The following is a 27482-nucleotide window of genomic DNA, read 5'->3' on the forward strand; positions in this document are numbered from 1 at the left end:
TTAGAATAGGGCATAAAGACACAAAGTTAGTAATGTGCTTGCCAAAATGATACAGATCGATTCGCTGGATGCAGGTTCGCCACATCTATGATTTCTAAAATCACATAATGTCTGCAAAATACAATAAAACGAAGGACCATAAATCGAGTTTGGTTTGTGTAAAAATGATTTTAATTACAAGGAGCGCCGGAAAGATATATCTAGATGCCTCGTCGAAACAAGCATGTTGCGGAAAACGCTGTTGTAGGTTGCTGTCTCTAGCCGGAAAACAAACTAAACGAATTGAATCATCGACAGCTCATCAGTGAATATTCCATCTACCCTTGCGAAAGGAGTGTTCTGTCTGGACCTCGCCCATTTCGGCCCGCTGCTCGATCCAGGCGTCCAGGTGAGGTGTCAGCCCGAGAATACCTATCCCATTATCGATAAAGGGTCAGTCGAATTCTTTGTTCTCTGTGCCAGGACTTTGACCTGATCCTTTCGCCTCAGCTAAATTCCTGCCACTCAACCACCACTAATGAAAGACGGGACAAGTTTTCAATTTCATTTCATGCTGTTGCTGTGGAAGTGTGTTATGTTATTGCATGGGGTATGTTTGCTGCTGTCTTGAGGATTTTATATCAACTGCAGGCAAAGGGAGAAGATAGGCGATGTTCCTTTGAGTAACGCAAGAAGTTCCTAGCGTGGTAAATTGCTTTGAAACATGGGTTAATTATCACATGGGTTTAAGATGATGAATGATAATTTTGGAAAATGAATTGACAATAAAAAATTTAAGCTGGAAACTTCAAAATACAGAATAACTCTTAAAGAGCTTAAACATTCTTGAATTCAAAAGTGGAAAAAAAAATTTTTTTGAATTATATAAATATTCTGTCTTTATCTCCTTTTTTTTTTTTTTTTTTTTTTTTTTTTTTTTTTTTTTTTTATTTTATTTTATTTCTTTTCTTACTTCTTTGTACGAAGTAAAGGAAGTATTGTAATCACGAAAAATTCCGGGTATCATATTTCACGAAAATATCCATTTTTACCGTTATGGAATACAATTTAACGATGTTTTTTCGTGACATCTTAAGTCACGAAATTAGCCCTTTATTCTGATTACACGTTAATAAAAATTATTAACATGTAATCAGAATAAAGGACTCTTTTCTCCCCCAAACGAGTTCTAAAGCTCATTTAAGTGGATTGAGAATAGATTTTTTCCGTGGCGTCTGTACATACATACGTACGTACATGTATGTATGTATCTCGCATAACTCAAAAACCAGTAGCCTCAGAACGTTGAAAGGTTTTATATAGGACAGCTTATCAGGACTGGTATTCCTCTTTACTTGCCTTGGAAACACGAACTGTCCTGACTCGAAACAGGGAGCTTACTAAAACTATGTTCAATAAATTGTGAAGTAGACAATACACACAGGACGGGTATACGAAACCCTTTATTTTTCTATCTTTACAGAGATTTCCGGACTTCGGAATACAGAGACCGAACACTTGTGGTAAATAATATATGTGGAATATAAAAATATTAACTAAAACTCTAACTAAACTAACTTTGGATTAATATACAAATGCCTACTTGAAGATTGGCCGTTAATTAACAAAAAGCCGTATGTAGTACAGAGAGCTGCTAAAACTACGATACGTTTAAAATTATCACGAGGATTAAACCTCTGGCCTCGAAGGCAACCAGCAACCGAGTAAAATTACTATGGCAAGCGGCCTGCTTCTAATAACTCCTTCCTCTCCCTTGCTTGGCAAAAAGCCACAACTTAAGTACTTGGCGTTAGCAAGACAAATTTGCATAAATAAGTTAAAAGCTTTTAATTCTGGCCAGAAGTAGAAAATAAGAAGTGATAGTAAAGATTTAAAATAAAATAAACGTTAGTAAAACTTAGGATCCTTACATACTTCCCGCCAGAGTTAATTAGTTTGAAACTAAGGTCTAAAACGACCTTGTTGAAAACTTTTAGCTCTAGAATCTAACGCGAGGCCAATCTTTTACAAACATTTCTCACTAGAAACTAGAAATTAAAAAAGTCGTTTTTATATTATCAACTCCATGGACAAGATTTTTCATCTGTACTGCATCTATAAACAGGAGTTTCTTAGTTGAAATCTGGTTCCTTCCAGAGACCTGGAAGGAAAACTTGTTTAATGAAATGTTACACAATTAAATGGCAAGTAACATGAATACTTATATTTCTCTTTTAACATTCTTATTTCCTTCATGACGTTATTTAATTATCTCCCCGTGCTCTCTGACATGTGTTGTAAAGGAAAACACCAAACACGAGCGTGTCTATGTACAAGTGTTCAACATTACCGCCTGCAATCAAAACACTAACGTGTTAAAATTCAACATAACAAGACCTCAGAACACACCTTATATTCATCTCTAAACCCTGAGGTACTATTCTGAAAAGTGGCTAACTCTGAAGTGTAGCGTCAGGGAGCCTAACTACATTCATTCAACCTTTAACACATATTCACAATAATTTGCTCTTTTTACAGTCACACGAATAAGTAAAATTTTTTTTTTTTTTTTTTTTTTTTTTTTTTTTTGCATTACTCTAATATTTTCACTTTTAACATATCACAGTATTTCTTAACTTTTAAATAACAGTTCACATTGTATATAAGGACATATTAACACGCCGTTAATTTTACGCATTTTAAAACATACATTAGTAGTACATTGTTAACTTCTATTCTTTTCTAAGCAAGTGCCAATTCTTCTACATTGAAATAGTACATTTCAAAAGTCTTTCAGATTAAAACTTCTTTCTTGCCAGAATCTTTTCAATAAAATTTTATACAATAATTTTTACAATTTTCTTAAGGTACCCTTCTCAAAGATTATCAATGCTTTTACAATATTCAAGTATTTGCACATTCCTATTATACATTAATTTTAGTTTTACTCGCGAGTAATTGAAAAACATAATACCAAAATAGGTAACAACTCATTTCTCGCCTTTTTGGCGATAAAGGTAGGCCTCACATGAGGTAAAACTTCTTGAATTCTGCCACTTGCAGTAAGAATGAAAAATTAACTTAAGGTTTCAAAGTAACATAAAGTTTTACTTATCTTTGTGATATTCAGACATCCTTTTTTCTGCCCAGACTTGGAAAGTGGCGAAGACTGCAGTCTGATTGATCTTCCGTCTTGTACGGGTTCGCCCTTCTGTTCCTTCCTCCATGAACTTTCTTTTCCTTCCAGTTCGGTCACCCTTGAAGACCTTCTTTTTAGCCTCTGCCTGTGGTCTCGGCCGTTTGATGGCAGCTGGTCTTGGTGGAACCGGGACAACTCTCTCTCGTTCCTGCTTGGATCTCGTTGCTGGCTGTTCAAATTTTTCTTGTTTCTTTGCCTCTGCAGCTGGTGTTCCTTCATCAATTCGTCGACATTTGCTGCGTAGACTCATATCCGATGGGTAGATCTTCCGTTTTGGAGTCATTAGCTCAAAGTGCAAATTTGACCAGAAGGGCTATTAATTTCACTTTGTCATTTTGCGTCGATTCACTTTTGAAATTGTTGAAAATAAAATTATATGTGATCTCTGGCGATCGTGCGTTTGCAATCGTCTGATATCTTTTTCCCGGCAGGCCTTGCGATAAATGTTTATGTAAACAAATATTTAGAATTCGGAATGTAACGGATATTTTTTGCTTACTAGGTTAGTTTATTCTTTATTCTTTTTCTTGGATTACCTGGTTAATTATACTTGGATTATATTTCAATCTAACACACTGCTCGTCATTGAAAATGCAACACCAAGAAGGTGTGGTCAGAAATTTATGCAAATTTTAGAGTAGACGCACGTCACTGAGTTATGCGAATGATGTGAAATGCGCAGCTCTCCGACGTATGTGAAGTAAGATATAAGGGAAGGAACTTTAAGAATGGGCAATATTCGTATCGTTATTTCTACCAGACGAATTATCGAAGAAAGTTGGTCTTTGTCCCGGAGAATACGTGTAATAGAAGAGAATACCAGGCCGCTGTCAACGAAGGCACTTCCAGCAGATAGACGATTTTAAGAGGGGTATGGTGATCGAACTGAGAACGGCGGGTTGGTCCTTACGTCAAATCGCAGCTGATACCCACATGGATGCGAGCACGGTGCATGGTTCGAACAAGGAAATGTGGGAAGAAGGAGGGATGCAGGTGCAGCCAGAGTGACGTCAGCACGCGTGGATCGACGCATCCGCCGACAAGCTGTTGCGGTCCCGCAAGTCACTTGTACCGCGATTCTGCAGCATGTGCAAGATACCCTGGATGCTACAGTGTCGACCAGAACCATTTCCCGTCAATTGGTTTAAAGTGGCCTGCACTCACGGTGTCCGTTAAGAAGACTGCCATTGACCCCACAGCACAGACGCCAACGTTTAGAATGGTGCGGGACTGGAGCGATGTGGATGACAGAATGGCGAAACGTCGTGTTCTCAGATGAGTCACGCTTCCGTTTATGCAGTGACAGTCGCCGCATATGTGTGTGGCGTCCACGTGGAGACAGATCTAATCAGGTAGTAACTGTGAAACGCCCCACCGCGCGAGAATGTGGCATAATGGTTTGGGGCGCTATTGCCTACGAGTCCAGGTCACCTCTAGTTCGTATTCAGGGCACAATGACGGTCCAACGATACTTGGATAATGTACTGCGGCTGGTGGCAATCCCCTACCTTCAGGGGCTTCCTAATGCAATTTTTAGCAGGATAACTCCCGACCACACAGCGCTCGCATCTGCCAACATGCTCTGCAGGGTATACAGATGCTTCCCTGGCCACTGCACTCTCCTGCCCTGTCACCAATCGAACATGTGTGGGATGTGATTGGACGCCGTTTGCAGACTCTGCTCCTGCCTCGTTCAGAAGACGAACTGTGGAAAATGGTTGAAAGGGAAGGGAGAGCCACCCTCAGGACACCATTCGCACTCTTATTCACTCTATGCCTAGACTTGTTCTTCGTGCATCGCTGTCCGCGGTGGTCCTACGTCCGACTGAGCCGACGCCGTTCTCGCTCTGTATTCTATCATTTTGAAATAAAGATCACTTATTGCTGCTTGCTGTCTCTCTTTTTTCCAAATTTCATTCCTTTCTGACCACTCCTTCTTGGTGTGGCATTTTCAGTGTCGCGCAGTGTATGGTTATGGAGATGTGTTGTGAATAAAAATAAGAAAAACTTGGACAACATGGTCTTCATTCGAGAATCGTGTTTATTCTTTAGTGTGATAAAATATTATTTTATTGTGATATTGCTGTTGAATTGAAATTTATGGTTTAAGTGCGAAGAACATGATATTTAATAAATAAAGGTAACACACAAAACGTTAAAAAATGCCCCTTTGGACGTAATTTTTTTCGTTTTATAATTTTCTACATTTTTAAGTTTTAATAAAGATGTTTTGATGTTTTATGTGTTTTTGCCTTGTCGCGAATTGAGAACTGAATTAATTGAATGAGAAATATATCGCTGATGAATTTCGAGGAAATAAGTTTAAATGAAATGCAGCAAAAAATGCGTATAATTTATCCGTACAAGGAAGTCATGTGATGTACACATCAGTTTCTTTTTTTCCTTAAATGAAAATAGTTTTTATTTTTTCCACCTTATAAATCTAAATTTTTATTGTTTAACAAAATCCAAACTCCGGCTTTTCTTTCATTATTCCTTTTTCAGCACTAAATAGTACAGGAAGGAATATCAAAATATTAAACAACATTACGTCTTCATTTTAAAAGGAATTAGAGGCTTCGGATCTGTTATACCATTACGAAATTTCATCACAACCATTCGATTTTATTCTGGATGGAGATGACAGCGAAATTTTGCAGTCGACATGTTATAGAATACTAGTAAATGCATTTTATTTATGATACTCTTAGTAGAACAGCAGTTCTTTGCAAAATGATGCTAAGATGTCTAGATAAAACGATTTGTAAGTGATTAACTTGCAGTATATTGAGTAATGTACTTGAAAAATATGGAAAGTAAGTATGAGATGTTTTCTATCGTCTACTAGCAACAGTGGCCGTTCATCACGGCCCCAAGGTTGCTAAACTAAAAACAATGATATTATAAAGAGGGAAAAAACAGCAGGCAAAAATTAAAACACAGAAGCACAGTGATAAGCTGCAAGAAATGGAGGAGGTGTGAAAATATGCCAAAATCAAAAATGAAAATCAAATTTACTTCTTTCACTGCCTCACCATTAGGATATTGGTACAGGGAAAGAAGTAAATAAATAAAACAGTCTGTACAGTCCGAACTGACAGAGACAAAGCAAAAGAGATTTGTTTCTTAATATTAAATTTTAAACTTTAATTTGTGCTCTTGTCGGTTCAGTAATAGGCTGTTTCTTTTATTAACTTCTTTCGTTGCAGCCCTTCCCCCCCTCCTCCGATGACAATGCAAAGAAGATGTAAGCATCATTTTCATTCTTGGTTTTGGCATATTTGGCCTCCTCCCTCTATTACTTACAGTTTGCTACTGTGCTTCTTTTTTTTTTTTACTTCCTTGTACGAAGTAAAAAGGAAGTATTGTAATCGCGAAAAGCTTCAGGCAGCATATTTCAACGAAAATATCCACTTTGACCGCTTTCGAATGTAATTTAACGATGTTTTTGCGTGATATCTGTACGTAAGTACAGAATAAAAGACTCTTTTCCTCCAAAAAAACTAAAAAACTGCTTTGAAATGAATTCTGAAGAGAATTTTTCGTGGCGTCTGTACGAACGTATGTACGTACGTACGTATCTCGCATAACTCAAAAACGAGTAGCCTCAGAACGTTAAACTTTTGTATATAAGACTACTATAACATGCAGATGTGCACCTCGTATTTTGATTTCAATCAACCGCTCCAAACGTATATAGTAAGTATATTTATAAATATATCCCCTTTGTTACCCGGCTCAGTGATCTTTTTTCTTTACTCTTATATGTTTCTTTACTCTTATATGTTTGTAAATTGTACATTTTTTGCTTTAAAAATGATTGAATTATGTTGTTATTATCTTCCGGTTAAGGGTTTTATGCCTTTAGTAAATCTGTATGCAATATTTTTAGAATTATCAACAATTTTAAAATTGTTTAAGTGCCGCTAAGCCTAATTTGTTGGCTGCCATTGCTCTTGTTTACATTTGAAACAGCTGAGTAGCGGATTTGTTGCCAATCTAGAGAAACTTAGCTTCGGAACAACAAAGATAACGCCTTCATTTATTATTTAAATCATGCTTAATCCTTTCTGGAATTTTTTCGAGGAAATAAGCGTTTAAGATTTACTTCGTAATTTTTAATACAGATATTTTGAGTTTTTATGTATTTTTGCCTTGTCGCGAAGTGAAAACTGAATTAATTGAATGAGAAATACTCAACCGTCTGTGAAAAACTACTTTTTTTTTTTTTCGTTGTTTGCTTAATTTCTTTTATACACAGTTCTATCTTTATTATAGTATTTGAATAGAACATGTGGCTACGACTAGATAATTCTTTAAACGATATAAATTTCGTGCATTCTGAGTTATAATATGAACAAAATATAATACTGTTAAGTAAACCTAGTGCCAGAGTGTGGCTATGGTAAACAAAGTGAATTTTAGAGAGAATGCATTTATTCTATTGTGGTTTAGGCGCTGTCGGCGAAGTAGGTTTAATTCAATCTAATAAGTTTAAATGAAATGCAAGAAAAAATGCGTATAATTTAATATTCCGTACAAGGAAGTTATGTGGTGTACACATCAGATTTTTTATTCTTGCATGCGGTTTTCCAAACTGAATATGGGATGAAATTTTAAAGATATTTATTTTATTTTACTTCGCATCATTACCAGCACTTGTTGCTGCTATTAGCATGCAATTGGATTAGGTTTTGAACAGTTCTTTTTTACTTTGTATTAATTGATCAATTAATATACAGAGCTTAAATTGCGTCGGGCTCCGGTACTTCTCAGTTTTTGAAGCAAGTCGTAATCCTAAGTGGAACGCCTTCAATAAAAGGGCTCCTGTGCTTCTTTTATCCAAATGAACCACAATTTCAAAAGAAAAGTTTTAATTTAGAGACAAGTAAGCTTTAATTTGATTCTTAACTTCCGAATGCATGCCTATCTATTTCGTGAGAAACAAACCCTTTGAAGGAGGTAAATACTTTTGAGGAAAGAAAAGCTTCCCTCCTACATGTCTAGAATTTATTCTGCAGCAAATCCAATGAATTTATACGAGCAAGTAAAATTTTCATCCTCGAAAGTACTAAACATGATCACCCTGGTCGTGCACGTACAACGCTAGTAACTCCCCAAGGAAAGACAGGCCTTTTGGAATGATGTAAAGAGATATGGGGGAAGAAAATTGTCACGCGTATGCAGCCTTAGGTTTCTTACTTTGTTTTAGGGTCAGATTCAGGGCAAGTTTCTTTCTTCGTTACATTCTGCTTTAAAGCTAGCTTGCTTATATTGGCAGGAGATTGCGGTCAGACAGTGTTGAACTCTTCTCTCTTTGTTTCAGAAGCAATACTTCTCCGCTAAAATTTACTTCCATACTCTTGTAGTGTTTCTAGTATTCTCTCTATTTTCATTAGCGATGCTTCAATAGTTTTACTTTTTTTCATTGGTTATGTTAAAAAAAGAAAATTCTTTTCTACTATCCCTTGTTTCTATCATCTATATTTATGCCATATTGTCTGTTTCTATCATCCCTTGATAGTGTATTGTGCAGAATATTCAAGACTGAAATATCACCAGAGGGCTATATGACCTATTTCTTAATTTTTGAGTGAAATTATAATTCCTGCCGTATCCCTAAATAAGACAAGTTCGGATATTTCATTTTATTATTTAACTATTTATCATTAATTTGATAATTTATTACATTTTTCTTTACATTTCATTCAATTTTAATTTAAATACTTTAATTATTAGTTACTTGTATTTTACTTATATATTTCTTCTTTCTTCGCAGCATTCCATAGCGCTCTGGCACTGTAGATTTAATTGAAAATGCTTTATATAAAAAGCAGCAAATAGTAAATTTTCTCAAGTAATGGATGCAAAAATTTATTTACCGTCGAGTATATACGGATATGTATGTGCATTGATATGTTAAATAAGTTCTTCGAAAATGTTTGCATTGCAATTCTGTTTGTAATGTAACGAATTATTACCTAGTTATCTTCAAAGTAACATCCATGGCAGTATATACACTTGCTTCAGCTCCAACGTTTATGACATTCCTGAAAACATTGGTAAAATGCCCCCTTTTTGTTGTTGTTGTTGTTATATATGTCATGGATTAGTCTTCGTGTCCTTCTGTATAGCTTGAATTGTCTGAAAACGTTGACCCTGTGGAACCACAGGTGGTATGACACTTCTGCGCAACAGCATAAGGTACGGAAGTGTCAGTTGAATGAATTTTCTTACAGCCGTAACAAGTGATCAGGAACAAGTGACATTTTGACACAGCCGATCAGAAACAATCAAATAGCCTATGATTTACTCACATGACATTTTAATAAAGCCCGTTCCTGCTTTGATGCCTGATTTCAATCATGCTCGTATATCAATATTTGAAAGCAAATTCTTTGCAGCCCATAATCACTATCAATTCCGGCGATTTCGTGTTAATACGAATTATAAAGAGTACTACTTAGAGTTGTAATAAAAGCGAAGCTGAAAAAGGCGAAGGATTAATGAAAACCCAAAAAGACGTCATTTTGAAAGTTAAGCCTAATATAGCCGAAACAGAAGTTCGGTTGTCGAACGAACGTAAAAGAGTTAAAGAAGAAAAGATGTTTTAGTACCAGAAACATCTTGTCTTCTTTAAGATTTTAATGCTGATATTGCTAGTGAACTGTTTTACAGGGGTACTGACATTTTAGTTAATATACCATCATCTGAGAATTTTAGATAAAACATGGACGAAAGCTTAATATTCCACCTGGAATCATATAGCGCTAATGGTTTAATTGTTTCTACTCAGTTTGCTGTCTTTACAAAGTATTACAAAGACATAGACGTAGAATTATTCACTTCATTACTGAAAAGGTAGGTGGATTTTGAAAATATAATCTAAATTATTTCATGAATGACACATTCAAAAGTAATTGATAGTCAAAAGTAGTTGCAAGATAGATTTAAAATATTTATTTATCAGTTGTTACACAAATACGAGTTAACAACGCATAATAGTTTTATGTAGAAAGATACCTGGTTTCAGTTTGTAGGATGTACCATTAAACGAACCACCTTATTAAAATTACTCACTGGAATTAGCGGAGGAGAAGACAGAAATAAGATGTTTATGGACCAAAAAAAAAAAAAAAAAAAAAAAAAAAAAAAAATGCTTGACAGACATCAGTTGATCCAAACAACGGAGGTTTCTTTGCTTAAATGCACTTGGATCAAAATGCGGTATTCCGCCGAATGGTTGAAAAATGCTTTAACTTCGTTTGCCCTACAACAGGAACTACGTTACTCGGAGGAAGCCACTTTACGCATTTCTTAAAAGAAAATACGTAAAAATATGTGCTGTAAGTCCTCTGATAGCTATATTCAACTGGTTACAGCCGAAAACATCGCAGAGAAAACAATGCAAGGCGAAAACGTCGTGGTACAAAACATCGTGGGAGAAAAGAAAGCATCGCAGTTCTAAAACATCATGGTACAAAATATCGTCGTCGAAAATAAAACGGTTCAATAACTTCGCAGTTTAAAAACATCGTCGTCGAAAATATCGTGGTGAAAAATAAAGCTTTTACAAATCATCGCATGACGATAACATCGCAGACATGCATTTTTCAGGCTTTAAAAGTTGTAAACGCATATTCGCATAATGATTTGTGAGAGCGAAAAGGAAAGAAAAATATATTCATTTTTAAAATCCATAATTTTGAATTAACTAATACATTTTTGCTGAAAGCGTGAGAAAAAAACCTGAGCATTTAAAAACTTAAAATGAGTAGAAAACTAATGCAACTTATAGATTTTATTAGTTAATTATCAGTTTAAAACTTCTATTAATTACTATAAGTTGCGTTAATTTTCTACTCATTTCTATAAAAATTAATATATTTATCTTTCCTTCTTGCTCTCACAAATCATTATGCGAATATGCATTTACAACTTTTAAAGCCAAAAAAAATGCATATCTGCGACGTTATAGTCCTGCGATGATTCGTTAAGGAGCTTTATTTTTTACCATGATATTTTCGACGACGATGCTTTTACACTGCGAAGTTATTGAACCGCTTTATTTTCGACGACGATATTTTGTACAATGATATCTTAGAACTACGATGTTTTCTTTTTGCTTTCTTTTCTCCCACGATGTTTTCTACTACGACGTTTTCGTCCGCGATGTTTCCGGCGGACACCATTCATCTACTGCAAATTTTACGAACGCAAAGTGACTTTTTTTGCAAACGTTGTAACATTCAAGTATTATGGCTATTTCTATTCTAACTAGCGTTTTAATTCGTTACCCAGCAATTTCCAAGTCTTAAAATCCCAACGCTATGTGCATATTCATAAAATCAATTTTCAGAGTTTCGCCATGTAGTTAAGCAGTAATTGCGACTTTTTAGCTTAATTACTTTTAGTTCCTATGGCTTCCATATTAAAATATTTAAAAGAAACCAGAAGTACCTCAAAATACTTTTTTACAATTAAAAGTAAATAATGCACTCCCAAATCGCAAAATAAATAAATAAAACCACAGTTAGTTACATTGTAATTCAATAATAATTGAAATAATAGAACTATAATGTAAAATCTCAGAAATGCTTAATTTATATTCCCAATTAAGAACACGGTCCGATAATATATTAATTCTGGATATGTTAATAGGATAATTCTGGTTATTGTGGATTCTTAAATTAAGTGCTTCGAACGATGCTTCCATAAAGTACTTTCCAATCGAAGTTATCTCGTATTCGTGCTAGACTTGGAGTAACCACTAAATCTTCCTCCTCCAACCAGCTCGATATTCAGCCATTGAACTCGCAGCAAACCTTCAGAGTGTTTCACTTATTTTTGCAAAAATTATAAACGCGAGAAATTTATCTTGTTTTAAGTATCGGTTTAAATAAATACATTTTGATTCACTGTTAAATTTACATCCTGAAAGTGAACATTATCCAAACACTAAGATACCCTATGCGCAACAGCTAACATATGGCGTAACATCTTTTCAAGATGGTTTCTATAAAAGGAAAGAATTGATAGGAGATTTGATCTTTCTAGTTCATGGCGTTATTTATTTTTATTATGTTTACAGCCTGTCAATACAGATAGCCAAGCATTAGAATCATTGTTTTTTTAAGCAGAGAGATTTAAGAATGGGCATCACGTGCTGGTAATATTACATCCTCCTTCTCCCCTCCTCTTCATGGAAGCTCGTTTGAAATGCTTACGAAAAATACCGTAACAAGTGGAACGAATGAATGGTTCGATATCGGCAACCTTTTTTTTCTGCTAATCGTTTAACGAAAATGGCGTGTCCTTTCGAGGCAGTGTGAGAGGTATTTTGGAAAATAATTAAACGCCGTGATTGCGAGAGTTTTTGCGTCCTCCGAGCGACCGCGGAGACAATGGGAAAGGGCGTCGTCTCGAAGAGATGGTGGACTACTCGAAAGCAGTTCACTTCTGTGTCTGTTGTTGTGTCCTTATCTGATGGCAAACGCCTATAAATCAATAGACCGGCTTGACAACTTCATTCCCAAAGATTGTTTTCTCTCAGTAATTGTGCCAATAGGACAATTAATTACGCGCACAGCCGAATCTTTGAAATGAATAGAATCAATCGTCAGGCTAAAAAGAAGAAATTTCTCATTAGATCTTCGAAGTATGGTGTTGAAAGGCATTGATATTCAAAGTGAGTTCTGTTTTCGCAAGTTCCGCAAATTTTGGATATTAAGAGACGTTCCATACTTTAGTTAATCCTTTCATTTTTCACGTCAAGTTACCGTAAGCTATAAAAGTCTCTTCCTTCGTGAGACCTGACGAACTTTCAGTTCTTAAAGTTATTGCCATTCCACACTGCATGATGTAGTTTTAGCTTCCAACTAACATCAATATAGTGCTTGAAACAAAGTGAACAATTTAAAAGTAATGCACATACTTTTTAATGACATGAACGCTTATTGAACAGCGTGTAGGATTATTATTATTTTAATTAACCGGTTATTATAATTTAGACCTTTACAATAACTTCTCCTTTTCGGTACTTTTTCGCCGGCGCAAATCTCGCCAAGCAGACTTCATTGGCGACAACGTACAGTATACACATAAAAAACATTAACAAATGTTAGTTAGTTCTAAGAATTTTTTATTTTGTAGACATAAACATTTTAATATCATTTAAAATTTTGTAAAAAGCCAATAAATTTGTAAAAAGACATTAATTTAAGAATTTACTATGCTTTCATGGTTCAACATCCTAATTCGCCGATTCATATCACATGATTCCAAGTGATCTCATCTCACGTAAACTACGCTACAAAAATCTAATTTTCTCAGTAATTATCTACATTAATTTCAAGTTAAATCTTAATTTGGAATACAAGTTTAAATGCAAGAATTATTTCAATTCGTACGAATAGCGTACTCAGAAATTATGTAAAACCGCAGTGCTTTATTTCGCTAGTGCATTATCATTAGATTTGATGACCCTTGACTATGCCTTTTTTATATTTTTGCCTACGGGTGAGCGGTGTGACTGTATCCTAATTGATTTAATTACCGCGAATGGCCTTAGGGTACAAAATTGAACTATCTGGTAAACATTCTATGTAATTGTATGCCGGTATTGAAAGAAACAATCAATCTAATAAGAAATGGCTGTTACTTGTTTTAAAAATCAGGCGTAAAAGGTTACCAGCGAGGATATTCCGTTTGGCATCAGTTGTACCATTATTGGCGACTTTATCGCCTGCGCCGGCAAAACGGAAAAGTACCTCCTTTTCGTTTCCATTTCCTCAGCAGAAATGAAAATTTGTTGGATAGTATTTAAGCTCAAGTTTTTCCAGTTGTAAGACAGAGCGTGTTTCTGCCTCTCAAAGCCACGTTACTGTAGGATTCACCAGCTCTGATGAAATCGTAAGTCTTAAGCTTTGTGTCATTGCAGCCGACATTTAATTGTTACGCCGGTGAGAAGTTCTGAGAAAACATAGAATTTAAAATCAATGGTGTAGTCTGTGACTACTAGACTTATATTAAAGTTTGAATTTAGCGATAATTCGCTTCAAGTCAGTTAAGAGTTTGATGTTAGTTTATGTTACCAAAGAAAGCCAAACTCCGTAGGCGTTATTATATGGTCTACATTTAATAGTTATCATGTAGAGACATTAGGTATTTTTTGAAACAGGCAAGATGAAAAACTAGCAGCGCTTTCGCCGGGAATTAAACCACGGACCTCTGGAATAACGGCCATCGTGCCCGAACCACTACACGACGAAGGCACGCTAGAAAGGCGGGAGAAATACCTTATAAGCATACATAATAAAAGACATTTCTAAGAACCCGTATAATAGATAAAGTCATTTTCAAAGACTAAAGACACCTATGACAGAGTTGCTTCATTACTATGTTTCGTTTCAATTTACGTTTTATAAGATTTTTTTTATTAGATTCTCCTTTATTTTCCTCTCTTTTTCTATTTTTTAGTCATTTTATAATATTTAAACTAAAACTATGATTCTTAACATTTTTAATAATAAAATATATTATATATTTACTCACTCCTACTAACGCTCCCCTTTTTTGTTTGTCTTTTTAGCATTATTATTAAGCATCATTTTCTTCGCGTTTATGCCACAAACATCCAATTCAACAACAAAATCACAAAATTTTTAAAAGTTGCATAGCATCATATTTAGAATTAACGGATGCATGGGCTTTGTAAGCAATCGGAAATTTCACGCTCTTTTGTGTTAAATAATTCAATAATTTCTTGATTTTTTACTGCAATTAAATAATCAAACAAAACGAAAATATGTAAATAAATTAAGAGAAAGCTTAATTTAAATCCTCGACAGATTAACAAGTCCGTATAAATGCTTATTTTTTGACAAAAAAATTTATTGCTAAGGCCAATGAGTAGGAAGATTTACTTTATGCAAGGTTTCTGTGAAATATGAAAAAATACGGTTTAAAAAAATTATTCAAAATAGAAAGTTTGAGAAACGTTCACGAAAAAGATTTAAAAACTTGCTCTAATAATAGCAGAAAGGAATAATTCGGCAAACATTCAGATCTTCGCGAATGTTATGATTTCTTAAGCAGAAGGAAGTATTTGGAATTATGCTAAAATGCTTATTTTGTAATATTAACCATAAATGACTGAAAAAACTGGAAAAGCATACTAGGAATGGGTACTGTCGTCGAAATAATCAGCGAGTTGTTTAAGAATTAGTCCACGATCAGAGTATTTCCCATTAAGAATTTTAATTTATTGAGTACTGTACACTCTTTCAGAAGATTTTATTTTTGATAATAATTCCTAGATAGTTTATTTTTCAAGAGGATTCATTAATAAAACATATCTTGGAAACTATAATAAAGAAGTTATTTAACTGAGGGATTTTCAGCAGTTAAGTGATGTACAGTTCAACTTTCAAACTTAACAGCTTACAGTTGTTGGGATTCATTCTTTATGCGTAAGACAGAGGAGTGTCTCTTCTTCTGCCTCGGGCATTAAGGATATTCTGCAGTCAAATTTATGAGTATATCTTGTAACTTAGAAATAACTTTTTTGCACAAAACTAATACAGGAAATATAGCTTAACATTAGTTTAAAGCATAGTCTCCAAGGGTGAGTATTACTCCCTACTTGATGTTGACTCTGAAGACATGTACAGGGGCGAGAGAAGAGGAAAGAGAATATTGAGAAGCAAATGGGCATATTAAGAAGCAAATGGACATATTAAGAAGCAAATGGACATATTAAGAAGCAAATGGACATATTAAGAAGCAAATGGGCATATTAAGAACACGTTTTGAAAACTTCGTTACGTAAACACTTTTTAGTTACACAAATATTATTGTCGTGCTCTTTACTGGAATTAAACCATACCATGTCAGTTCATTTCTTCCTGCATATTAATCTAAATTTTATGGTGTTTCCTTTCTTTTATATATGTGGGTTCTTTAGTTTCAAAATCATAATTCATGTTCAAACAAAACACATTTAATAAAACATTAATACATCTATAATATAATTCATCTATTAATACAAAATCTATAACATCGTTTATCTATTACCACGATATCTATAACATCTTATATCTATTAACATGACAACTATAACGTCTTACATCTCTTAATACCACATCTATATCATCTTGCATCTCCTATCATAAAACAAAGTGGCGAAAGTTCTATCAATTTCATTCGTGCAGTCAACAGATATTAAGCTATGGATTTAAAATCCCACATTCGGCCTTCCTGCTATGCGTCGACCTCGACGACATTATTCTACTCTTGACAACATAAATCATGGGTCATCTTACATCTTTGTTGTCTTCGGTAAAAGGACCATCATCATCAATAAGTCGAAACCTGAAAAGAAATACGAAGGGAGAGGTGAAGATTGTATGCTAAGGACAAAATTGAAAGGAAACATCTTAATTGTACATCATCTTTGCAACAATAACATCGTCAACAGTCCCTTGCAGTTGTTTTTGCGGTCCTTCATGATCTCCTTCTTTTACAACATCATAGGAGTCATTATTCTTTATTTTTGATAATCTTATATGGGCCTAAATACTTTGATTTTAACTTGAGGTTTGGTTCAAATTGAGTTGTTTTGATTGTTACTAAATCATTACTTTCAAATCATTTTGAAGAACGTCATCGAAAGTTGTATGTTTTCTTTCTGTACCTTAAATATTTGTTTCTTCGCATCTTTTCGAAGTTCTCCTCGGTAAGTTTCAAAACTATTTTGAATTTTTGCATCAATTGTTTCGTTAATGTTTTCTTTTCCACAAGTATAATCAGTATCTGCTTGAAAATTAGAAGTATTATGTTTGCTTACTCCAGATATAAAATTAACAGCTGATATTGCTTTAGAAAATCTTGTTTTGGGAACAGAAAGTTCTTCAAAGAAAGATTTATTCCTCTTATATGACGTTGTCTTATGTTTAGTTGATTTGTAAATTGATGTTGAAGTCGCGCTAGATTGTGTTGGAACAGCATCAGCACCACATAGGTCTCCATAATGTTCTCAATCATCAGCAATAAGAATTTCTCGCAACTGACGAAATTCTTCATGAGTGATACACATGTTTCTTTCCAATTCTGCTTGTTTAGCAAATAATCTCTTCTTCATCATTTTCCTCACGCGATTTTCTTCTAAAGCTAGCATTTCATGCATTTTCAATTTAACATGTTGAACTTCTTTTTCTTGCTCAGAGAGGATTTTATCTTTGATGCTCATCTGAAATTTTGTAGTTTCTACTTCCTTCTGTGCTTCTGATAGTTGCTTCTGTAACATTTCTACAGTCTGTTCTGATACAGTAAGTTTTCTTTCTAAAGATCTAACTTGTTGTTCAGGAGCATCCAAATCCATTTGTAAAATAGTTTTTCCCTTTTTTAGTTGTTCTTTACCTATAATTGGTAAACGTCTGGGTCTCAAAGAAATAGGTTGGTCATCTTTTAAAATAACATGCATTTCGGTATTAGTAGATTTTCCTTTGGCTTGTGTTCCTTTAAATTTTTCAGACATACCAGAATCCAATTCTCTAGCTGGAAGTTTCTCTTACTGTTTAGTCTTTCTTACTGTTGATATTTCTGTTTCACCAGCATTATATTCAACTAGTTTCTCAGATTCTGAATTCTTTCTTTTTCAAGAACTTTTTGGTTCTGAAGTGGGTTTTTTGGAATCATTAATTTTTCTATTACTCTCTTTGATTTCCTGAACTTTCTTATGTGGATTTTTTTTCTTCCTTTAGGAATGGAATTCTTCCCTCCCTCTACGTTTTGCAGTTTTCCTTTTGTATGTTTAACATCACATTTTTCTTCCTGAGACTTCTCTTCCTTTAATTCAACAGCATCTGTTTCCTCTATAGGGTTATCAGTTATATTATAAATATGACTTTCAATTAAGTGTTTTAATTCAGAGCTATGCACTTTATTAATATCCGAACAATTATCTAACGCATCTTCTTGATCTATATTTACATACATTAAATTCGATTCAATTTCATCTTCGACTACTTTCATAGATATCCCGCTCTTGTTTATAATAATTCCTATTTGCGAAAGCAATTCATTTCCAATAACAGCATTTTCTTTCATTGTTCCTTCAGGCACAACATAAATATTTGATTTAATTTCGCAGTCATCAATTCGTATGGAACCTTTAAAATAACCAATAAGCTTTACTTTATTGTTACCAAAGCCTACTAGAATAAAATCGGAAGAATTAATATTAGGTGAACCAACTACTTTATAAATATTTTTCGATACTATATTTATATCACTTCCTGTATCAATCAGAGCTTTTACTTCTACATTATCTATCGATACAGTTTTATGCATATCATTTCTTCTGAACTGCTTCTTTACAAATATATGATTCACTCTGACAAGATCTTTTATATTCGTCTTATTTTTTGTACATTCTGCAGATTATGTGTCGAAATAAATTACAACGAAAGCATTTTTTTCCCTTGCTCTTTTTTTTGCAAAAATTCTCCGCGTGACCAAGATTTCCGCAGTTACAGCAACGAATATTTATTTTTATTTTACTTTCAAAATGGTCGCTTCTGGTTTTAGAATTAGGCTTAACGGATTTATTTTTACCATTATCTAATTTAATTTTTTCATATATCTTAAGTTTTTCCTGAAATTCTGCCAACGTTTTACAACAATAAAGAATAGCTTTATTAAATGTAGAATCATTTATACCATTAATAACATATTCAAATAAAGCGGCGTTTTCAATATTACCTTTAGAACACATAGTTTTAATTACCAAAAAATATTCATATAGCGATTCTTTTTCCTGCATTTTACGTTTCGATAATAATTCGTGTAACTGAGCAGAGTTATACTGAACACCATATTCATTTACTAATAAAGCCTTAACTGCATTCCACGAATTAATTTTCGTTTCACTTTCAATAAATAATTTTGCTTTACCAGTAAAAGATCTTTTGGCGAATATCAGTTTCTGTAATTCATTTAGTTTTAACAAATTAGATACATCCTCAAAGTTCTCAATGAATTTGTAAACCGAATTATACGGATTACCATCAAATTTAGAAATCAAGCTTTCAATATCATTAAACTTTATATACGCATTTGAAAACTGTGAAAACGGAAATTGAACTGATGACTTACTAATATTTTGTTTTAGCTCATGATCTTCATCAACAGCAGCAAAAGAAGAGTTGTTGAAAATTCGAGCAGTTGATGCATCGATTTCACTATTAGCAGAATTATTCCTTCTTTCATCCAATATTGCTTCATATTCCTCTATTTGTTGTTCGTAATTTGATCCCGATTCTGACACCAATTTTGTGGGTTCTTTAGTTTCAAAATCACAATTCATGTTCAAACAAAACACATTTAATAAAACATTAATACATCTATAATATAGTTCATCTATTAATACAAAATCTATAACATCGTTTATCTATTACCACGATATCTATAACATCTTATATCTATTAACGTGACAACTATAACGTCTTACATCTCTTAATACCACATCTATATCATCTTGCATCTCCTCTCATAAAGCAAAGTGGCGAAAGTTCTATCAGTTTCATTCGTGCAGTCAACAGCTAAAATTTATACAGATCGCGAGGAAAAATATTAAGCTATGGACTTAAAATCCCACATATATATATATAGTGTATAACTATTAGTGTAAAATTCGAAATCCTGAACAGAAGTCAGTACTTACACTGACACTTAGCACGCACAAATAATAACCTGGGCGCGCTACATGTTCGTACTGTCAAGTTTCCGCTACGCGTTTTATAGTAAGAACTTGTGCATATTTTGTCAGATTATGACTACATATGTTTTCTGAAAAATGTGCAGTTATTCAATTTCTGTACTGTATGGGGAATCTTAATTATTAATTTAATAGAAAGCAAATGGAATGAGTGTCAATTTTGCTGAGTATTTTCTGAATTCTTACACATCCATTTCAAAGGATATTTATAAGAAGCAGGAAGCTAGTAAAAAAAACTCAATAGGATATTGAAACCCACAGCTAAAAAGTTTCGAAACTATGCTTTAACGTTATATTATAGGATGTCCCAGATTGTGGGGAACAATTCCGCGTTTCGGTGTGATATCCCTCTTCGTAATAAGTCCCTGAAAACGCCCCGTTTTGTAAATATTCTTTGATTTTTTTAAATAGAGTTTACATGAGTTTTGTTAGTATCGCTCACGATATTTTGCATAAAGGGAATTGATACTTGCTGGTAATCAACCGCCATTTTTTTTTCCTCAGCAGCTTCGCTAAGCTTGAAATTTGAGAAAATTTTTTCCTGAAAAAAATTGAATTGAGAACTTTCAATCTTGAAACCTTGTTGTAGACTAGCTGTGTAAACAATCAAGTATTTATTACACTGTGATGATATATTCGTATATTCAAAAATTTCGCAGAAAATTCTTGTAGAATATTTCTGACGGGTAAAAAAAATCATTTTCTAATCAGTTTTTAAAAAACATCCACAGCAATGCACAGACTTATTCCAGTGCTTCCCCGTTTCTGGATACATTGAGTTGAATGTATCTTTTGGTATTTGTCGTAAACTGGTTGTCACATAGTTTTGAACAGCTTGAGTTGTCTGAAAGTGTTGACCACGTGCGATCGTTTATATGACAGGGGACAGTGCAGTCAAAATCTAGAAGAATGAGAAATTTAGAAAATAAAGTGGTTCTGGCATGATAGAGTTCTGCTTCTGGTTAAAGAAATCCAAGCTGTTTTGCTTAAATGCTCTTCGTTAAGAGCATTTAAGCAAAACTTCGTGGTATTAAATTAGTCGAAAGGTGCTTTCAGTATATTTGCTACGAAACGAACTGCATTATCTCGAAGTATGCAACTTCATATAATCTCTTGTAACGAGTAATTAAGAGCCCTCTAACCAAATTCAAGTACTGCAAATTACATGCAGGTGACAGAACTTTTGCATGAGTATATTGTATTGTATTCAAAAGGTTGTATAATAATCAAGTAGTTCGAAAATTATGTTCATATGTAATTAGAAAAACGAATTTCCCACACAGACAGTTCTAAAACTGACGTCAGTATGTACAGCTATATTAGGTTTTTTTCGAAACCAGAAATAAATACCAAAAATCAGCTATGCTCTTGCAAGGATTCTAACTATAGATCTTTCGATTGCTACAAGGATGTGTTATGTACGGTAATAAGAGGTGGGTGAGGCGAAAACTCCTTACATTCTCTTTCACAAAAAAAGGCGACTGGGGAAGGAGACGATCAGGTCTCTAAATTCAGGAGGGGACGTATTATTGTCGACCGCATTTAAAATATGAAATTGGGAGCTGATGAAATGAAAACTGGGAAAAACGACATTTAAAATGGGAACTGCCTACAGTTGATGGCCATTGCAGAATTATTGTATTTGATCTAGAACAACGGAATCTTTTTTGAAATTAGAAGACAGAAGAAATCAATTGCATCCTCCCTGAGCCTCGAAATCTTGATCTCCCGACTGCTATCCGGAATTGCTGCCAATTGCACGACGAAAGCATTCAATTGAGAAGGGGGGAAAACAGCATACTTTTTTCATTCATACATGCAACGTTCTCTTAGGCTATTTTATCAAGAAAAAAAGGCAACTTCAAACTGCTAGTTTTTCAATGCATGTTTGTACGAAAAATTAAATTACTTTATCTCCATAATGAACATAACTGTTGAATAGCTCGCTGTCAGAATCACTGATAAGTATCCGCTTCGTAATGATAGATTCGGCGCTAACTTTCAAAAAACCTGTTTTAAAGGTTCACCTGAACGGCTTAAAAATACCGGAAGAGACTCTGATTGAAATAAACTGAGATGCAGAGAATAAATATGACAGGTAAACACATCGAGGCTTTTACCTGAGGATAAAAATGATAAGAAAAACACTAAAAATTATTTTGGCAATCATTTGAACCTTTTATTAAATTATTCCTTTGACGTCTGAAGTTGAGATTCGGCAAAGACCAATTAGCAACAAATCTGAATTTGAAGAAATGGTGAAAAGTTTTGTGTTGGACGTAACGTATTACACTTTTATTGCATGAACGTATTAAAATTATTTGTATTGTCGCATTATACGGTACTTATTAAAGGTTTCAAAAAGAGTGTTTGCTTTTATTTGAGAAGAAATCCATGCTCGACGAAAAAGATCCATGCCAGCTAAGATCAATCATTTATTTTCCAAATTGTAATATTGTTGGCTAAGTAACTAAATGAGTCATTTAAAGAAATTTATGTTACATAATATTATTTTGGAGTTTTTTTATGCAAATTGGCTTTGTAAATATTTACATCATTTGCATAATTAAAAAAGGGCATGCCTTGCATAATCTAATTTTTATTATTCTATGGTGACCAAATGCATATTGCAAATGATAGCTTGGCAAATGTTCAGCGAATGGTTTAACTGCATGAAACTTTGAAGGGTTTTTTTTTCTTCATGTACAACGTGAATACGAGTCATTTTCCTTTTGAACGCCATCCACGAAATCACCCCTTTTAAGGCAAGTAGACGTTGCCTGCTTCACCCTAATAAATTAACCTAGGTACCAATCACCGGGTACTTGGGTTACAGAATGCATTAACCAATCACAATGCACTTTGGCTGCAGAATGAATTAACTAGGTAAACAATCACAGGTACTTTGCAGAATTTGTCTCTATCTGGTAATTGAAGTGGTGGTTAATGTAAATCCCCGCCGATTGCTTCCATTCAGAAAAGTAGAGTTATAATATTAGGTAATTCAAGAAATTTTTTTACCGTATTATCTATGCATATGGCAGGCACTTTAATCATGTCGTTTAGAGAATTTTTGTCGTATAACTGTGAAAGAGGTAAAATCTTAGATTCCCCCCCCCCAAAAAAAAAACTGATCCAAAGTGAGAGAGAGAGAGGTGGGTAAAATCAAAATGTGATCATTTGTGTTCGAGGTTCATGAGTAACGGCACACTTGTCCGCATTTAATGAGTAAGGATAAACAACATTAACAGAAATATCTCGAAATCTAACAGTACATTATGATATACATAAAAATTGAACATAATTCATAATAAAGAAATTCTGTAAAAAACATATAGTTTGAAACCTTTTTATGTGTTTTTTTCTTTTTTATGTTTTTTTCAAATGTTAGAAAGCTCACCAATGGCCGAGCAATAAAATTACTGAACACTGGTACATTCCACTTTAATTCCATTCCAGGCGAACAGGCTAGCTGCATGGATATTTTCGTGAATACGGGGCTAATTTCTCTTAGAAAATCTTCCACGAAGGCTAACCCTTCCTTTAAACATGTAGACCACGCGTGCTTTGCCCTAGTCAAATAAACCAAACAAACCAACCAGGATCCAGCAGTGGTCAAAGAAAAACAGTCAGCCATTAGACTCAGTTTATGAGGTTTTTTTTTTTTTTTTTTTTTTTTTTTTTTTTTTTTTTTTTATGAAATATATGGATTTTTGTTATCTTTTTATTTTCACTATAAACAACAGGTACATTTTCTCAGCGATCTGGCTGTTGTAAATCTAAGCGTATATGAAGTTTTGCCTGTCTAGAAAATTAAGATCTTTTATTAAATCTTTCAAGCTTTTAGTTACCAGGACGAAGAAATAATGTCTTAATTTAGAAGTTCTTATCCCCTACCTCTGGCAAAAGTTTTATAGCTCCCACTCCTACAAACAATGTCGCAATACGCGTTATATATCGCTTGGGGACAAAATGATTCATTTCAGACGCCCTTAAATTCCATCACTCACTCCAGCACACTAGTTTCGTATTTTCGTTCACCTTCAATATTTCTTGAAAATGTTAAGCGGCGCTCTGCCTCCTAGTTTATAAACAACGACGATATCGAGAATGCTGAAGTCTCTTTCGTTTTAGTTAAGGCGGAATGCAACTGGTACCTTTTACCATATCTGTGGGGAATTAAATTAGGATAGTCTATCGAGGCCGTTGAAGGTCCTTTTATTTCTGCGACTGCCCACCTGGCTATTGTCCGTTGTGACCCAGATGGACAGGGCCCGTCAATCGGATCGAAGAGTGATTGGAAGAAAAGAAAGCGCCCAAGGCCAGCTACTTGCCACCACTTTCTGGGTGGCTTTGATTGTACGGAGAGGTGGTGAAGGGGCCATTATTCAAATCCTGCTCTTGATTGGATTTCGAATGCGCAAATGAATGACCGACGCCGCGGCGCACTCTCTTGCAGAAACGCTCTCTCTGTCTCTGACCTATATAGGCACGGAATCCTAACTTTTGAATGTTTTACAAAGAAGAAGTATCATAAATAATAATTTTGATTTTAAATTGGCGCACTTTATTGAATTAAAAATACGGTTTTGTATCGATGATTAATTGCTGCCATAGATTGCTTAAAGATTACGAGAAAGATTTATTAATTAATTATTTATTTATTTAACAATTTTATTTCCCTTAAATTTATTACCTTCGTAAAATGTTTACTTTAATCGTGTTCAAATTTTATTCTAAGGTTTTCAAAATTAAACTTTCATCAAGCATAAATTTCATTTTGTTATTGAAGAATAGAATGAACGAATTCTAAAATTAACAAATTCTCTTTTACTATTATGGTAACTAAAAATGGGTAGTACGTATGATTTGAATATTGTTTTATTTTGTGTTTTCTGTTTTGTGTATTTTATAGTTTGAAAGTGACACTCAGTTCCATAGCTTGGTCTACTGAGAACATGGAGGTAGGAAAGGAAGGAGGGGCCATTCCGCGCTAGAAGTGAAGCACTGCTTTGAAGCTTGGGTCACCAGACGGGGTGTTCTTTGTTTACATTCAGAAGCTCGCTTGACAAGTTTCTGATAGTATTTCGACACACGACAGTTCCATAGAAATCGAAAAAGGGACACTCTTGCATGAAAGAAACATTCATAGTGTAATGGATACTAGCAATTTGTATAGTTTACTGACATTTATGCAAAAATCACATCTTGGTTATTTTTCGATAACTAACAACAGCGATTTTGATTATGAATTTGTTTTATAAAATTCTAAGCTGTTGCACTACAAAAATATAGATTTTTAAGAAAATTGCTAAAAGAGATCTGCCAAAATTTATTTTCTAGATGATTTGAAAAGTTTGAAACTTGATGGCTAAATGTAAATATAAAATTATGTATGTTAAAATATTTGTAATTAGGCACATAGGTCAGATTAAGTTTTTATTAAATAGAGTAACGCATGCAAGGGCTATCTGCCTAAAGAGAGAGATGCCATCGTGGAGGAATTTTGAAGAAAAACTGATCTTTGAGTGGGTATTAAAAATAATACTTATAATTTTCATTCAAATTATATTCATATATATTTTTTATGTAAAACTTTCGGGTGTATGCTAAATTAGTGTAAATTACTTTACACGAAAAATATAGTGAATGCACAGAAATTAAAGATTTGCACATGCCGGAAATGATAAATAGGAAATATGTATGGGTATTTATGCATGTGCTTGCAAAAAGCATGTATCTGCCTTTGACAAAATACTTAAATATTCATCAAATGATTTATAAATGTATTTGAAATGAAGAATTTATTCACTTATAAACAACTGTGAAAGTACTGTGAAGAAATCTAATGATTATAAATGTTATCTAAATATATAATAACCTTAATATTGAATTGTAAACATAAATTGAAATCCTGTTGACAAATACGTTATAAAACTATTTAAGCAAGAATTGTTCGTATTGGAAAGCAATTTGTTAAAAGGTATTGTAAAGCAAATGCTATGAGATGCGCACTTAAGAACGTAATAAAGAGTTTTGGAATATGTATTGTTGAAATGAAGGGTAAAAAAAAATCTGATAAATATAATTAAAAGAATTATTCCCTTTACATTTTATAATAACTCAGTTACAAGTTTTAAATAATATTAAAAAAAAAAAAAAAAAAAAAAAAACTTATTTTATTCCCTTCCAGAAATGTTCAGAGAAAGTCAAATACTATTTAATACCTATTTAATTATTAGAAATTAGCTAATTCCTAATAATTCTCTAATTTAAAATGAACCGAATAGAGCATTAATTACAAATTGACTTACATTTTTCGATTTAAAAGAAGCCAAAAAATCATGTCATATTTAAGAAAGTATTTTAGGAAGAAGCTCTATAAATAGAAAAGAAATAATGCATAATTTTAATATTAATAATACAATAAACTTTGATCTTAATTTTTGTACCTTAACCGAATAAAATCGAATTACCTTAATTTTTTTTTTCTAATGTAATTAACGAAAACTTGTGAAAATATTTCATTCAAATTAAACCATTCTGAGAAAACTGTCCTGTGAAAAGTATAGCATTTAATTCCGTTCAGAATGAAATGTTGTTTAAAAATGTGTTGTTTTCACATACTTAGGACTCTGAAGTGTTGTAGAAAAAGAAAATATATACATTTATATGTATATTTGCGACGTAATTACAAAATATTTACACCCGAACGCGTCAAATCCCATAGAACTCAATGGTAAATGACCCAATGTTTTGGTCACCACGTAGGGATCGCCGGTGCTTCAGAGCAGGGTACGGAGAAACTTGTTTAGGGCGACTCCATCTTACTTCCTACCTCCATGACTGAGAATTTTTTATGCCTTACAGACGTAATGGATCTTGCAGCCATTCTGGGGACCTAATGTTTAAGAAACAGTTTGGTCTAATTTAAGCTTGTTAAATAAATTAGTCTTTGAAGTTTTGGCTTAACAGCTTAGATACTCCAGTATAGCCGAACCGTGTTAAATATTCCTTAGCAATTCATGTTCATTGTAAATATTTATAATATATTTATCAATTTCCAAGTTCAATGGCCTAACCTATTCATGATTTTGTGTAACTGTAAGGATCACCAGCAAAATTTTAGTTATTAATCTATTTTGTCTTGCTACTTTGCAATATAAATTAAGTTCTCGTAAAACGAAACTCACCCTAAGCATTGAGAGCGTACTTATCATAGGGCGTTCATGTCAAAGATAAGGAATTCCTAACTCCAAAAATTTCCATGTTATGTCTCCTTACTTACTACTACATACTTCCAGTACATTTTGGTGGTAACTTATCGCAAAGTCACAAACTTCCTGAGTTGCAACTACTATGCTAGTTTCTCAATTAGTTACGTTTCCCAATTATTTATTATTATTAATTATTTCAATAATTCCCAGTTTACATTTCCGGATACATTAATTAACCTCATATAAAATAATTCACTTGGATTCAATCGGAAGATCTAGAAGAACCAACTTTGATACAGTCGCCAAAACG

At 33.7% G+C, this 27482-nt stretch overlaps 1 protein-coding gene and 1 long non-coding RNA gene across 3 annotated transcripts in view; both read left to right on the top strand.

The window, feature by feature from the left end:
• The window catches only part of LOC146996244 (uncharacterized), a 49146-nt gene extending 23018 nt beyond the window's left edge, over positions 1 to 26128 (top strand). Inside the window, exon 2 of the long non-coding RNA XR_015041874.1 lies at positions 24871 to 26128. This is a non-coding gene — a long non-coding RNA (uncharacterized LOC146996244). The remainder of the gene's footprint in view (positions 1 to 24870) is intronic.
• Positions 1 to 27482, top strand: part of LOC118182611 (uncharacterized) — an 826788-nt gene that overhangs the window by 495610 nt on the left and 303696 nt on the right. The gene's annotated exons all lie outside the window — the stretch shown is intronic.

Source organism: Stegodyphus dumicola, chromosome 7 (genome assembly GCF_044657685.1).
Source record: "Stegodyphus dumicola isolate Sdum_Otavi_A_Nest chromosome 7, ASM4465768v1".
In the NCBI taxonomy this organism is placed as follows: domain Eukaryota; kingdom Metazoa; phylum Arthropoda; class Arachnida; order Araneae; family Eresidae; genus Stegodyphus; species Stegodyphus dumicola.